This window comes from Mauremys mutica, chromosome 10 (genome assembly GCF_020497125.1).
Source record: "Mauremys mutica isolate MM-2020 ecotype Southern chromosome 10, ASM2049712v1, whole genome shotgun sequence".
Taxonomy (NCBI): domain Eukaryota; kingdom Metazoa; phylum Chordata; order Testudines; family Geoemydidae; genus Mauremys; species Mauremys mutica.
Genome location: NC_059081.1, coordinates 56,935,068 through 56,951,026, shown reverse-complemented (window position 1 = coordinate 56,951,026; position 15,959 = coordinate 56,935,068). Strand labels below are relative to the sequence as shown.

The 15,959-nt window shown below is 42.9% G+C and overlaps 1 protein-coding gene across 4 annotated transcripts in view; it reads left to right on the top strand.

Moving 5' to 3' along the window:
- TYW5 (tRNA-yW synthesizing protein 5) overlaps positions 1–15,959 on the top strand; it is a 135,162-nt gene that overhangs the window by 24,841 nt on the left and 94,362 nt on the right. The gene's annotated exons all lie outside the window — the stretch shown is intronic.

The window sequence follows — 15,959 nt, the reverse complement described above, 5'->3', positions numbered from 1 at the left end:
TTAGTGTACACAACTTCATTCAAGATTTAAAATTCAGGGGAGAGACAGTCTAGACACTTTTTATTTGTGAAGTGTAAGTGTGCTCATTTTTTCCACGACATTTGATGAACGGGACGCGAGCAAGTGAATTAGCCATGTTTTTACACAGTGATTCCCCATTAATCAAGATTAGCAATTCATGAGTTCAGGATAAGCCTGTTTTTGTTCAAGCTGATCTTTCACCTTCCTGTTTAGAAGTTGAATTAAAGAAAAATTACTTGCATTATGCCACTTGTGACAGTGTGTGAGCTGATTAGATTGTAGAGTACTGATTAGTTTGAGGCAGTCCTAGTAGATAACTATGAATTATAATAGGATATGCAGATAAGCCTGTAGTGATATCTTATGGCCTGGAACCAAATGAACATTTTTTTTAAAAAATTCAAATTACAGACTTTCTTAATTGTAACTTGTAATAGATTGGGTACATGGCAGTATCTGAATGATTATGCAAATCTCTCCTCACATCCAAACAACTCACATAATAGAAATCATAGAAACATAGGACTGGAAGGGACCTCAAGAAGTCATCTAGGCCTGATCTACACTACAAACTTAGGTCAACATAAGCCGTGTTAAGTCAATCTAATAATGTATGTGTCTACACTACCAAGTCCTTTCCGCGATCTAAGTGGCCTGTAAAGTCAACTTCTGTACTCCACCTCTGCAAGAGGCATAGCGCTTGATTCAACATCCACGGGTCAACATGGGGATCGTGTAGACACTGCATTGTGTAATTCAAATGTATTGGCCTCCAGGAAGTGTCCCACAGTGCTCTGCTGTGACCGCTCTAGAGAGCGCTTTCAGCTGCACTGCGCATCAGCCAGGTACACAGGAAACAACCACTCCCCTGTTAAAGCCCCAGGAACTTTTGAATTTTCATTTCCTGTTTCATCAGCGTGGAGAGCTGGCCAGCACAGCTGATCATGGAGGCTCAAGGTCACAAACGCGCTCCAGCTTGGAGTACACAGGAGGTGGTGGATCTTATTGCTGTGTGGGGAGAAGAGTCTGTGCAGGCACAGCTCTGATCCAGCAGAAGAAACGCTGACATCTATGCTAAGATCGCATGGGCGAGAAGGGCTACACCAGGGACACACAGCAGTGCCACATGAAAATACACTTGCCAAAGCTCCTTTATCAGAAGACAAGGGAAGCGAACAGTTCTGGTTCTGCCTCACAGACACACCACTTCTATGAGGAGCTGCATGCAATTCTCAGCGGCAACCCCACTACTACCCCAAATCACTCTATGGATACCTCTCAGGAGCCCTGGGCAACCTTGAGCAGCAATGAGGAGGACATTGACAAGGAAGAAGAGGAGGAGAATGTGAGGCAGGGAAGTGGAAGATCCATTCTCCCTGACAGCCAAGAACTTTTTTAACCATGGAGCCCATCCCTTCACAGGACCAGCTGGTGGTGGAGCGTGATGCCGGGAAAGTAGGTGTAGTGGTATTGGTGGCCACTCCAGCTACGCAGAAGGTGCTCTCAGAAAAAGACTGTTTATGTGCATGGTGATGGCCTGGGAATCCTTGATGGAGATCTCTAGGAAGCTTTCATGGAGGTACTCTGCAATCCTTTGCAGAAGGTTTCTGGGAAGAGCTGCCTTATTTTGTCCACCACGATAGGCCACTTTCCCATGCCACTCTAGTATTAACTCTGCTGGCATCATTGGGTCTGTACCCAGATGCTTGCAGCGTCTGCTCCTTTGCCACCTCTGTTACCCTCAGGAGAGTGATATCGCTTAGGGTCACCTAGGGGAAATGGAGGAAGTTTTCAATGCTAGCCCTTAAACCGCAAACAATTCAACAAGTAATCCACCCACCATCTGGTGAAATCTGGGTCACACAACCATGCTTTCCCAAACATGCCATGGTTATGACTGGAAGGGATCAGTATGTATTGCAAGCAGCATTGAAAAAAAAGGGGGTGTGGGTGGCTTCCTGTTTGTCTCCCTTCCCCCACAAACCGGTGCCGCTTTTGTAAAAAACAAACTATTAGGGGGCTTTACACTGGTGCCTGTCCTCAAGCACCATCCAGGTTGCTGGGGGTAAGATGGCTTTTCTCAAGTTGCAACCTGTGATCCCAAGGATGTCCTCACAAAAGCAGCAGCACAGGACCTCTCGCCCATGCCTTGTGGCCTTACTCACCATGGTTGGAGCTTGCAGAAAAGTGTATTGAGGGGTGTGGGTTTTTTTTTTTATTTAAAAAAAAAAATCTTGCACCAGAAACAATATATGCACTGTCAGTGCTACCCTTGTGCTTTGCATTCTTTGCAGCTGAAACCTTGTCCATCGACGCATCCTCAACACTGAGACAGAGACTTTCCCAGATTAGAAGGTGGAAAAAGAAGATTCGGGAGGACATGTTCAATGAGTTAATGCACGCCTCTGAAAGTGACAAGACGGAGCTCAGAGCATGGAGGATTACACTGTCTGAGCACATGGACATGGACAGGGAGGACGGGAGAGCATGCCGGGAACAAGAACATACCACACAGGAAGGGATGCTGTGGATTATGAAGGAGCAATCAGACATGTTGAGGCATCTGGTTGAGGTTCAAGAAAGACAGCTGGATGCTAGAGTCTCTCTGCAGCCTATGCTGAACCTGCTGCCATCACCACCTTCCAAACGTCCTTGGGCAGGGGGGCGGGAAGTTCGGTATCCCTTGCACTCAACACCAGGGGAGGGTACAAGGACCAGAAGGGGCCCATTCCCACACCTTTGATGGTTATTGCAGCCACTGCAGCACAAACTCAAACTGGGACCTGTGGATTCCCGAGGTGACCACTCAGCTAGCTGAGCCAAAATGTTGCCTCTCTCTGGCCGAGGCACAGCGAGGTGGGCTAAATGTACCTCAGCTGGAAGTGACTTTTTGCAGATCTTACAGGGCAGTAAACTGTGTAAATTCCTAATGCAATTGTTACAAGAAGGCGTGGCAGGTAAATCTGCCTCCTCCCCTTCAAACAAGCCTTCTATTGAATTGCAGTTTCTGAATGTCTCATTCATGTTGTTGCTTCAATATAGCATGAAAAACAGCATGTGCCATTTATCATTCCGTCAACATGACTAGCTCAGGAGATTTTTAAAAAGTTAGTTGAATAAAAATTAATGGTTAACGGGTAGTTGTGGATTGGAGTAATGGGTCTTTAGAAACGGTTTTCAATTTTTCCATTTAAAAATTGCAAGATGGTCATCAGCCTCGGAAGAAGTCATAGGACATATGGTCTCTCATGGCCCAGTTCTGTCACCCTTACTCCCACTGTGTAGTGCCATGCTCATTGAGTAGCCTCAGTGAAATCAGTGGGGTTGCTTCCAGAATAAAAGACTATCCATCATGAGTAAGGGTGGCAGAATCTGTCTCTAAGGGATTCAGCACTGCTTATGCAGCGAAAACTCACTTTGATTGAGGGATAAGGAGAACCCTCTTTCTTTGGGTACAGAGCTAACTACTCATTGCTCAGTGTTTCTTGAATTATTTTCTTCCTCTGATTTCAGATACCCAAATAAGTTTCTCAAACTGCAATTTATAGTAGTTTAGAACCTTATTTAACCTGTTCTTTGCATGTGTCCTCAACCATGCAATGAAAGATCTGGATCAAGATATATATTTGAAATACCGGCATGATGGTTCACTTTTTGACCTCCGTCGCCTAAATGCAAAGATTAAGAAGACAGTGCAGAAACTCCTTCTTGAGGCACTCTTTGCCGACACTGGCTCACACTGAAAATGATCTTCAGCACATTGTCAATAAGTTTGCTGAGGCCTCGCAACTTTTTGGACTAACTATCAGCCTCGGAAAGACAGAAGTTCTCCATCAACCTGCACCTGGATCAAATGCTTCTGTCCCGAGTATCTCCATTGACGGCACTCAGCTTAAAGTAGTGGAGAACTTTAAATACCTGGGTAGTGTCATATCCAGTGATGGATCACTGGATAATGAGATCAATGCACGAATATCCAAAGCAAGCCAGGCACTTGGCTGTCTGCGTGTCAAAGTTTTAAACCACCACAACATCCGGATGTCAACAAAACTGCTTGTGTACAGAGCTGTTGTTCTTTCATCTCTTTTGTATGGGTGCGAAACATGGACACTATATAGGTGTCACATCAAGCAGCTCAAAGCATTCCACATGTGCTGCCTCCGCAACATCATGAAGATCCGCTGGCAAGACAAAGTGCCCAATCTCGAGGTCCTCAAGAGAGCCCAGATGACAAGCATCGAAATGATGATCATGAAGTCACAGCTACGTTGGACTGGTCATGTCAGCCGCATGGATGCCAACAGAATCCCCCACCAGCTTCTGTATGGTGAGCTCTCCCAGGTCATCCGGCATATAGGTCGTCCGCAGAAACGTTACAAGGACACCATCAAAGCCAATCTGCAGTACAGCAGTATCAAACCTAGGGACCTTGAGGATGCCGCCAGCAACAGAACACAGTGGCGTGCAACAGTCAGGAATACCTGAATCGCCTTTGAGGAAGACGACTACCAGCGGCTACAAGAGGCACGCGAATGACGTTACAGAGCACCAGCAGCACACAACCCACTGACCGTGAACTTCGCATGCACCATCTGCAGCAAAATGTGCACCTCTAGAATTGGCTTGTATAGTCATCAGAGGGCACACCATGAGACCAACAATAGATGATCTGCACAGATTTGTCATCATCGGATCGATGGACTACCAAGAGAACACTTAGTATTTCCTGTGGAATTGCGTATTATTTCCATATGAATACGAAGAGACTTTATGGTGATTCATGTTTTTACAGTAATACTCAATCACTGAATGATTTGTGGCTTTGACAAAGTGATGAGTTTATTATTGCCTCACCACTAATAGCAGCTCTTCACTTCCAGGGTAATGGCGGCACACTACTGGTCAAGGGAAAACTTGGAGCCTCTTTACTTAGCAAAGACTATTTACTTTTTACTGATTTTCCTTGACGTCAGCAACATTTCATGTCACTTACATGCCCAAATAGACACTTAAAACAAATCTACCATCCAACTATAATTTATAACGGTAGATCTATAATACACCATGAGCCAAATCCTGTTCTGTGTTGCTTGGTTACACTAGGACAGAGGTTCCATCTGTGAGGTGCACCTAGGAATGTTTCGGGTGGCATGGCTGGGGCCTTGCCGGTGGCGTGGGGAGGGAGTGACACTCGGGCCCGGCTGCCGGCCCTGGCTGCTTGCCCCGTGCCCCGGGCTCTGCTCCTGGCCCCACGCCCAGGGTCCTGGCTGCCGGCCCTGCGCCCAGGGTTCTGCTCCCAGCCCTAGGTCCTGGCCCCGCGTCTGAGGTTCCGCTCCTGGCCCTACACCTGGGGTCCCAACTGCCAGCCCCGTGCCCACGGTTCTGCTCCTGGCCCCGCGCCCCGCGTCCTGAACTGCCGGCTCCACACCCAGGGCTCTGTGCCCGTCCCCAGCTGTGGCCTCAGCCTCGGCCCCCTTGCCCCTGTCCACATTCCCCCCCCCAGAGCCATGGCCCCACTCCCAGCCCTGGCTCAGGGTGCAGATGGGGTAAGGGGTGGTGCGAGGTAAAAAGTTTGGGGACCACTGCACTAGAGAGTGGTGGGAAAACAGATGCAAAAGGAGGCACCTTTTCCCCTGCCTGTACCACAGACCTGCCTCATTAGCACAGGATTCCTACAGCACATACTGTGCTGGGAAAGGGATCCCTTCCTGCATCCACCTACACACACATGCGGCAAGTGAGCATGGTCTGATGGCAAGGGGACATGATCCTTAATGACCATATATATTTTAAACAACCCATCCTGTTTGCCAGGACTAAGCCCTGCATATTTTCTTTATTTGTGTCAACTCCTTCCTTTCAGCCTCAAGTCCTAGCAAAAATATCTTGAGACAGATCCTCAGCTGGTATAATCATTGTAGCTGCTCTGAAATCAATGGAGCTACACCAAATTACAGAACCTGAAGCTCTGGTCTCTCGTTTCCTTGATGGTTAACCATTGCTGCTGCTTCTCTGATGCAGACTAAATACTCTGGGCAAAATCTGCAAATGTGTGTTCCTGAAGCTAGGCTCCTAAATCCATATTTAGGCACCTCAATAAAATGGCCTTAGATCTAGAAATGCTGAGTACCCAGAATCTCACTCAAGTCAGTGGGAGCTTCAGGTACTCAGAATCTTTGGAAATAAGTTCACTTTTATGTAGGTTCCTAAATACACATTTCAGGGCCTAACTCTAAGGAAGCCCTGTGGAGAATTTTGACCTGCAATTATGCAGTCATCCCCTCCCTATCTCACAAATGTTTCAGGGTTAGTTTTGCAGAAGGGCCTGGATGAAGTTTTGGCATGAGTTGCCTTTCTCTCTGATAAATGTATTGCAATTTTTGCTACTAGTATTAGAGAAAAAAAACTGGAACATTTGGGGCCAGAACCTCAGCTGGTATAAGTCAGTGTAGATCCATTGACTTCAATGAAACATAGCTGATTTTCACACGCTGAACAATTGACTGACTATCTCCAGAAGCAACTGGTCTGAAGCTCAAACACATAAATACTCAATACTGTATCAAGCATCACTTGCACTTCTGTTTTAAGCTATATCCATAACCATCACTGAGTTCACAGTAATCTGTTATAGCTGGTAAATGCTACATTATTTTCTATATATACATATCTGCAGTATAAACTAGGTCAGACTACTGCTAAATAAAGCTTTTATCCAGGACTAAGGTTAGATTTTGAAATGCAGATGAAAAATTTGTCAGGAGATGGCTGGTTTACATTTACTGAAATCCATATGGATTTGTCTCAGCAGCCCTTTCCAACTATAGCTCATGATTTGGGAAGGGAAAGTTACACTCTTCATGTGCTTCCCCATCCCCCGCACACCATCTAGCTAACAGCATTGGAGGATTTCATCTTTAAATCTGACACCAGTTAAATAAACATCTTACCCTCGAAACAAATGGCTGGCACTTTTCCTGTTGAAAACCCTTTTGCTTCAAATGAATACATAGTTTCACTAGTAAAGAAGTCACTGTGCGACCTGCGGTTCCTTTTAAAAAACAAACAAACATCAAACATCAGTAAAGCTTTGTTTTATTTGAAAAGCTGAGTAACCATCTGGTTATTTAACATGACACCCAGCCCTAAATTAAATAGTTACTTCTTTAAGGTCCTGAGTCAAAGCTTGCTGATTGAGGTCAAAGGACCCTGGATCAAATCCATAGTTCTGTTTGGTTTTCTAGTGACTTTCTGTTTGTCACACAACATAACTGCACTTTTTGGTTGCACAAGGCAACAGAATTCAGAGGTTGCAAGTCAGTTAAGCTAGTTAAGACATTGTAAGCAGAAATTAAATGATTGCTTTTGCAACATTATATTGCATACTTAGTATTTGAGTGATAGGAATCTGTAGGGTAATGCAATCTCATGATAACTATTTGGTATAGTACGTCAGTCCCGCTTCCATTAGTATAATTACATTAATTTCAAAGTAGAAATTCTATTTTCTTACAGGCAAATGTTTGCTGCTAAATGCCAGAATTTTCCATTTCCCTAAATGGGCAAAATATTTTTCTCATTGCTCCGAGCGGCTGATATTATCCACAATAGGATGACTGAGTTTTTTCCTCTTCTTGAAATCCCTGTTCCCTTGCAGGATTTTACTTCTCCTTACTTACATCATCCAGAAAAGAAAAGTCTTTGGGATGGAAAGAGAGAGTTTAGAGTTTGATGGGCCTAATTTTTCATCAATTTCTCCAATGAACGAAGAGATGACTAACAGTTCGGAACCTGCATTCAATCTATTCCTACTCACATTGTATTCTGTATGATGGACAACTTAAATGATCACGCAAGAGGAAGGTGTAATAAATACAATGAAAGTACCAGGGCAGAATATACATTACATGAATGCTCTACAGCCCTACTGCTTAGACCTGTGGCTATAGCTATGAAGACAATTCTCTTAGGGACCTAATCTTGCAAGCCTTGCTCCAGCAAAACTCCTATTGTACTTTGATGTGTTTTGTGCCCAAGGATTGCCTGCAGGATCAGGCCCTTAAGCAGTATTGTAAATGTCCTATGCCAATTACATTTCTTGCACATAAAACGTCTTTAGACTAAAACATGATCTTATCTTAGTTCACCCATTGAAACACTACAAAGGAAACACTGTTCACATCATCCATCCATTTTCTTTACCTGGCATTCAGTTCAGCAATATAATATTCTTCTTTAATTATTAAATCATCTTACCAATCAAAGCACGGTACTGTTACTAATCCCTTATCAGTTACTCCAAGCTGATATTTACTGGTTTTCCTTTCTCTCTCTGACATCTCAAAATTTATGCTCGTGATCAGACAAGTTTTAAAATGTGTTAATTTATCTTTCTGTATTTCATTAGTGAGCTAGTTTGCCAGTAAAACAGTTCCTGTCAATACAATGCTTTTCAAGGAAAGAATCCCTCATAAAGCGCATGATAGCTTTGGAGCACACAGTAAGCAAGCTGTGCAAATGCTGATATGCTAAGTCAAATACTTAAGAGGAAATTTAAATTAAAATTACTGGCAGGGGAAGTAGCTTTTAAAGGGTATATACTCAGTTTGATGTCTGAGTAATTGGGAGCATAATGCCATGCCCACTGAGATAGGAAAATATATATAGTTTGTGAGCCTTTAAAAAAATTAAAAATAGAAATATATATAGTACACTTAGTACTGTGCATTATCTACCTCCCCTAATCCTTATTTCATATTCTCCAAAGACTAAACCATATCCTTCTGATATCACAACTCAAAAAGAGTCCAGCAGAAAAATAAGAACAATATAAAGTAATCAGCATGTTCTGCATGGTCAGCTACGCTCTAGACTACTAATTTAGTAGTCTACTGGTTTTCTTTTCTGAAAGTACAAATCTGTTGTTTTCTTCTGGTACTTCACATTCCTTGCAATTTTTCTTTGATATTTTTTCTTTTTAACTGCATCATCTTTAACAACTGATCTTTTCTGCAGTCCCCCTCAACCTCTACAAGGTACGTTAAAAGCCACAACCCAAACTATACAACAAACTATACATAAAAAGACCTCTTTTCCAATGCCCGGGCACAGCACCTGCAAAGTTATTACACAGTGCTGCCTAGTTTGGCAGGAGACCTAGACCCAAACAGTGAAAATTATGCTATGTTTCAGGCCTCTGGAACAGGGAATTTCAGTTAATTGTTTGAACTCTTGCTAATAAACCTTCCTATATAACTGTACTTCAGAAATCATTTGCTGGTAACAGTCAGTTTGGGAGCTATGGCTTTTCCAGCAGGAAAATACAAAAGCTGTTCAACTATCTAAGTATTTTTTCAGTTATCTGGCCAGTATCAGGAGTCAGTAAAGACTGTTTAACAAGAAGAGCCAGTGAGTAGACTAACAAAGTTTACTAAACACATTTTCTTTAAAACTCACCTAGTAGACAAGTTTTGCAAAGCTTTTCCTGTGCTGTTCAGAAATGTAGCTCCATCTCCACGCCAGTTGCACTGCTTCAGGGTATCTGGTATCAACATGACTGTTTCTTGACCTGTTTACAACATGGTTTCAGTTTCAGTGTAGATGTAATTATAATCAGGCCTATAACAGGGTAGAAGCCTTGAACAAGTTATCCTTTTTTTTATACCCAGGGTGTTTAACAAGAATAGCAAAAAAATCTGCAGTCTTTTTCTAGATCCAACTTTCTAAGCTAAATCTGGCACTAAGCTAAATGAATACTTGTACTAGCCTGGTTTCAGTAACTAAAAAAATACTCTTGCACATGGTACAGTACTAAATGGATGAGAGTTAGAAGTATATTTGTGGACATATGTGAATACATTCTTTGGTTTTAATTAAATAAACGGCAGCAATTAAATTTCTTACCTTTTAAAAAATTAATTATTGGAACAAATACAAGTTACTTATGGGATAGCTTTATGTAGTTGTGACTGCAGTTCATTATGTCAAGATTCAAACAAAAGGTAACTGAATTTTCATTTCCAGTGGTATGTGGTTCGATGTGCAGATATACATGAATTATCACACATACATGCACATACACCTAAAATGAAGTTAGAGCATGGTTTAACAGACCAGGTAGTTCAAAATTGACGCTGAAACAAAGGGAAAAATACATCTCTAGTGTAATTCATTTGAAGTCACTGAAGCCAGTAGAGCTGACCTGCCAGTGGATGAATTTGGAGAAGTGCACGGAATTTACAGCTTTGAGCTTAAATATTCAAGGTGACATAAAATGGGACTCTTAACAAGGCAGGATAGGGAACATTGACATGACACCTGATAAATCTCTAAATCCTACATTAACATGAAGATGGGCTTTTCTGGATCTACATTCCATGAAATCAAAAATTACCCTCCCACGTCAGATGTTCTAATTAGACAGATTAGATCCAATGTCTAAGCACAATGAACGATGGTTAAAGACATGCTTCATAACTCTAAATCCATGTGTGATGGTATGCAGTCCCCACATAGGGTGACCAGATGTCCCAATTTTATAGGGACAGTCACAATTTTGGGGGCTTATTCTTATATAGGCACCTATTATCCCCCACCCCTGCCCCCATTTTTTTACACTTGCTATCTGGTCACCCTATCCCCACACTAGTCATGCAAGAACTGAATTAGGCCAGGTGCACCCAATCAGCCAATTAAGATGCAAATGGGAGATTTAGGCTATATAGAGGTTACTAATTAGGAGAAAGCTCACCTGTGAGGGAACAGGTGGGGCTTGTATAAAGACAGGAGGCTGGCAACACTATCAGGGAGGAAGCCTACAGCCCATTGTTCTGGGTAACAGAGAAGGAAAGGGAAAAGCAGTACAGTAGAAAGGAGTCTAGGGGTGAAAATAGTAAGGTTGGTGTGGATGCAGACTTTAACTTTTCACTACAGGGCCCTGAACTGAAACCCAGAGAAGAGGGTGGGCCTGGGTTTCCCTTACCAACCACTGCAGAGTGGTATTGCTAGGGGCAGTGAATGGGAAGACTTCATGAGTCACTGCAGGAGTGACATAGTCAGGGCAGCGGGTGTGAGGACTGCCTGATGATGCTTGTGTGCAGAGACATTGAAAGACTCCTCCGGAAGGGGAAATCACAGTGTGATCTGGCTGGAGGGCTGAGGCACCTAGTGACTGTACTGCGACTCTGAGTGGGAGGAGAAAAAAGTGGGTGCTGAACTGGGCACAGCTAATCCACAGAATTGCCAGAAGATGGTGCCATCCAGCAGCGAGTAGCGTGCACCATGACACCAGGTCTCTTGTACCTAGATTTAAAATATTGGGTCAAATCCTAACCCCACTCAAGTAATTGGAAGTTTTGCCATTGACTTCAGTGGGGCCAGGATTTCACCTTCCAGGTGCAAGTATATAAGAGAGATGGGTGGAAGTTGGAGATTTACCAGGAGCTAATATCTGCATTTCTGGGTCAATCTGTATTAGCTCATCTGCACACTTAAGAATCATTTAGGCCTTTTAATGAAGGTTCCAATGAGATTACCCAGCATTTCTTTGGCTTGTCTGGTTTTCATGTACTAGATATTGGTGCCAAAGATGTTACCTAGTAACACATTCTTTACATGCTAATTAATCTTACTGATCACTAACTGAGATGCTGAAAACTTGTTAGTAGAATGTCAAACCCAAAGACAATCAACTAGTATGCAAAAATTCACTAGAATTCTCCAGCTCAATAAAATTCTACTTTTTTACTTGTTCGGACAATTCCTGAAAGAAAGCAAAGCTTCCCATGCCAAGGAGGAGTGTGCAAGACAGGAAAGACAGACCTTACAGATTCATTATTATTAACAGTAACATTTCTACAGGCCTCAAATGAGAGTAAGGCCCTAATGTGCTAGGCACTGTACATACACACAGTGAGACAGTCCCTGCCCCACAGACTTACACTCTAAATGGACAAGACAGACATCCGACGAAAGCTCATGCTCCAAAACGTCTGTTAGTCTATAAGGTGCCACAGGATTCTTTGCTGCTAAGACAGACAAAGGGTGGGAAAGAAAACAGAGGCTCAGAGAAGTGAAATGATTTGCCTTAGGTCACTCGCAGAGTTGAGAATAGAACCAAAATCTCCTGACTCCCACACCAGTTCCTTCTCCACTAGACCATCTCTGCTCAAGTAAGGAAAAAAAATTTGGGGGTGGAAGGATGTGGTTTTCTTTCCAGATATTTTCTAAAATTGGGGGGGAAAATAGAATTACAGAGTAAACAGGAAAATTCTAGTAGCTCTATAAATGTACTCCAAACCTCTCCAATCAGCTTCCATCTAAATTACTGTTTTCTGCTCAGGAAGCAAAAGAGGTGACTGATAACATTTTCAAAAGTTGTTAAGTGACTGAGGAACCTAAGTCTCCATTTTCTAAAGTGACTTTGACACTTAAGAGCCTAAGTTTAACTGAAGGTCACTTAGGAGCTCTTGAAAACATTACCCAACATCTATTTACTGTATGCATATTCATCCAAGTAAAATGATTTGGCAGGAAAACATAATTAACACTGATCCCTGCACCTTTCAAAGGCAGCAGTGAAACCTCTCATTCACAAGGTACAGTACAAACAATGGTTCATGAAAGGATGTTCTTGTAAGCAAGGTAACACATCTTCTTTCCCTTCTTCCTCATGGCGTGCAGCGCTGATGCTAACAGAACTGAGGATAAAACTAATACTAGCTAGCTGACCTCTTAACTGTGAACCTGAAAGATTCAGAGGTATACCATGAATCAAAGGATCAACCAAGTCCCATCCAGCAACAATATCCCTGCTGAAGAGTAGTGGCTAGATCCAGAGTACTAGACGCATCAGTACGGCTAGATGACATACTTTGATCAACTTCTCCTCCTCTGCTAGAATTGCTACTGCTTGCTAATACAGAATGAGAAGACTAATGGCTTTGCCATGGACTTCTTCGGTGGGGCCAGGATTTTGCTCCCCAGTCCTTACTCTGCATCTGGTGACAAGAAGTCTTGAATCCTACCAGAAAGCTCCCCAGTATCCTGTGTGTGTGTGTGACTGGCCCCAGGAACATGAGGGGGAGGGTTTAAGAAGCCTGCCCCCCCAAATTATTTAATTGTGTTTCACTACAGAACTAGGAGAAATGTGCTGCAGCTACAAATGCATATAGGAATTTTCCTGCTTAAAAATAAGTGTCTCCAGATGTCTTTTAAAAACAATATACAAATCACACGAGAAAGTTAAAAGACAGATGTACAAGTGAAATACAAATATGACAAACCTATTAAAAACTCAGGATAAAAAAAAATTGAAGTCTGGCATCTCCGAGCAGTTGTCACACATTGCTGCCAGATTCAAAATTAGCAGCCATCCTGTTTCCAGCTATAGATTTATTTACTCATACATACATACATACTTCTCTCCTGAGGCCAAATATCCTTATTTAATTACTGGCTAGGAAAGCTGCTCCTTTTGGTATCCATCAGTTTTGTATCTTTCCTAACCCTTTTCCAAGTTCCGTGATGGCCATGTCTCTGCCCTCGAGCCTTCTGGCTCCCAATCCAGGACTGGCCCTGAACGCCTTGTGAGAGAGACTCTCACAATGTGATCCACACATCCCATCCTTTTTTCACAGAAGGCTTATATACCCATGGGCTCCCTTCTTTCCAGCACAACATTGTAACATTTCCCTATAAACTAGTAGTTCCTTCTGTACAAACAACCCTTGTGACTGTGGTCTTCATGATGCTGAATAATAGCTCCCTGTTGTTTGTATTATCATAGTTCTATTAAACTACTCTAGGTCCTCAGCTGTCTGACAGAACTCCATTGAGAATGTAGTACCAAGCTTGGTGTTGCCAGCCACTTAAACCCAATGTTACTAACATATGGTACTCCTAGAATCCACTGAACTCCAGTATGAAAGCTCATACTCACTTGACATATTCCTGTAATAAATGCAAACAATTTGTTTTCAGTCTCTTGTTACAATATTCACCATCATAGGAGTTGTTGGTTTATGATAAGTCATTATCCTTGTCATGGAAAATATTATTTCTAGAATGCCGTTTTTCATGCCCTTTCTTCTGTACTACTCTGTCTCTCTCCAACCATTGCTGGATGTCCTTCCTGTCTCTTGGCAGGGCCGGATTAACACAGGGGCTTTAGGGGCTGCAGCCCTGGGCTAAGGGGGGCCCCAGTGCAGCAGGGCTCAGGTAGGCTGCCTGCATGACATGGCCCCATGCCGCTCCCGGAAGTGGCTGGCTGCTGGCCTGTCTCTGCGACCTCTGGTGAGGGGAGAGGGGCAGGCAGCTCCGTGTACTGCCACCACCCCCAGCACCGTCCCCACAGCTCCCATTGTCTGGTTCCCTGTCTCTTGGCATCAAATTGTTTGAGGACAAGTTCAAGGTCCTGTTTTCCTCCGTTAACCTCCAGACATTTACTTAGACACTCAGATGCCGACTCAGACTTTAAGGGCAGAAGGGACCATCATGATTGTCTAATCTGACCTGCACATTGCAGACCACAGAACCTCACACACCCACTCCTGTAATGGGCTCATAACCTCTAGCTGAGTTACTGATGTCCTCAAATCATGATTTAAAGACTTCAAGTTATAGAGAATCCACCATTTACTCTAGTTCAAACTGGCATGCTGCAGAGGAATGTGAAAAACCCCAGGGTCTCTGTCAATCTGACCTTCTATATTCCTAGCTTCTCATAGTGATGCAACTGCCTATAGAAAGTTGGGAGTGAGGAGCGGGAAAGAGACTGCACAGTTGAGCGAGGCTTTCTTCAGGTTAATAGAAGTTGGGGGACATTCCTCCCTATTGGTTGCACCTAAAGCATCTCACTTCCCATCTAAATCTTCATATCCCAAAGTGTCACAAGATTTGGACCTGCAGCTATTGGACTGAAGCAATGCAATGTATGCCCATTTTGTCTTGAGTGGTGTCTATCCTGAAGGGCATCACTGTAGATAAGTTCAGTAGATGGGCAACTGTAAAACAGCCAGCTCTTCTCATTACTTCTTCCAGCCATTGAACACACACTTACTCTGTCTGTAACTTTCACAAATCATTCAAATCTAACTTATTTTGCTCTCTAGCAGAATAACTTTCTTGATCCACAAGTTTCTTCAGTGCCAACACTTCATACAATAAAAATCCATACTGCTTTTCAAGTTTTTTACTTGACCTTTGAAAAGGAAAGGTCTGAACACCAGTTTCTACATGTGCAAGTTTGCTGATATTAATCTTAAAAATCATGAATAGAGTTCCTGTATCTCTCAGCCAAGGGGTATTTCCTATATCTCCATTCAGATGAATTGTTTCTATAAGAAGTGAATTCTTAGAGAGTGAGGCATTTAACTCTGTAGATCTACTTCTTGTCAACTGTGTTTTGGATTGCCTTTGGCCGATTTCCCTAGCAACAGGAGCATGATAGACAGTAAAGACCAAAATAAAATCAATGAGGTCTCCAAATAAATTACAAGCACACTAAATGCAGTGCTGTCAACTTTAAAGGTCAGATTTCTGTGTTGTGAAAATTCAACCAATGCAATGGGAACCTCATGTATAAACCATGTTTTCCATTGTATTCCTCTAACTGCCATGGCACAGAATGCATCCGTCCCCTGAGGCTGCCATACTTTGAAACTGATCGCAGTAGATACTGTAAAAGCAAAATAGCATTTGGAAAAAAAAATCAGCATTTGCCAGGAGTTAAGTCAGATGGCAACCATGTTGAAGTTGGGCAGAAAGCTCACCCCAAACAACAGGAATGGGTTATATAAATCATTGAAACCCAGTATTAAAATACAAACTGACTCTCTAGTCTATGAGCCTAAGGGAAACATTTTCAAAAGCACCTAAAGATCAGATTGTTAAAGGTGTTTAGCTGCCTGAAAATGCAGTCAATGGGAATAAGGCACCTA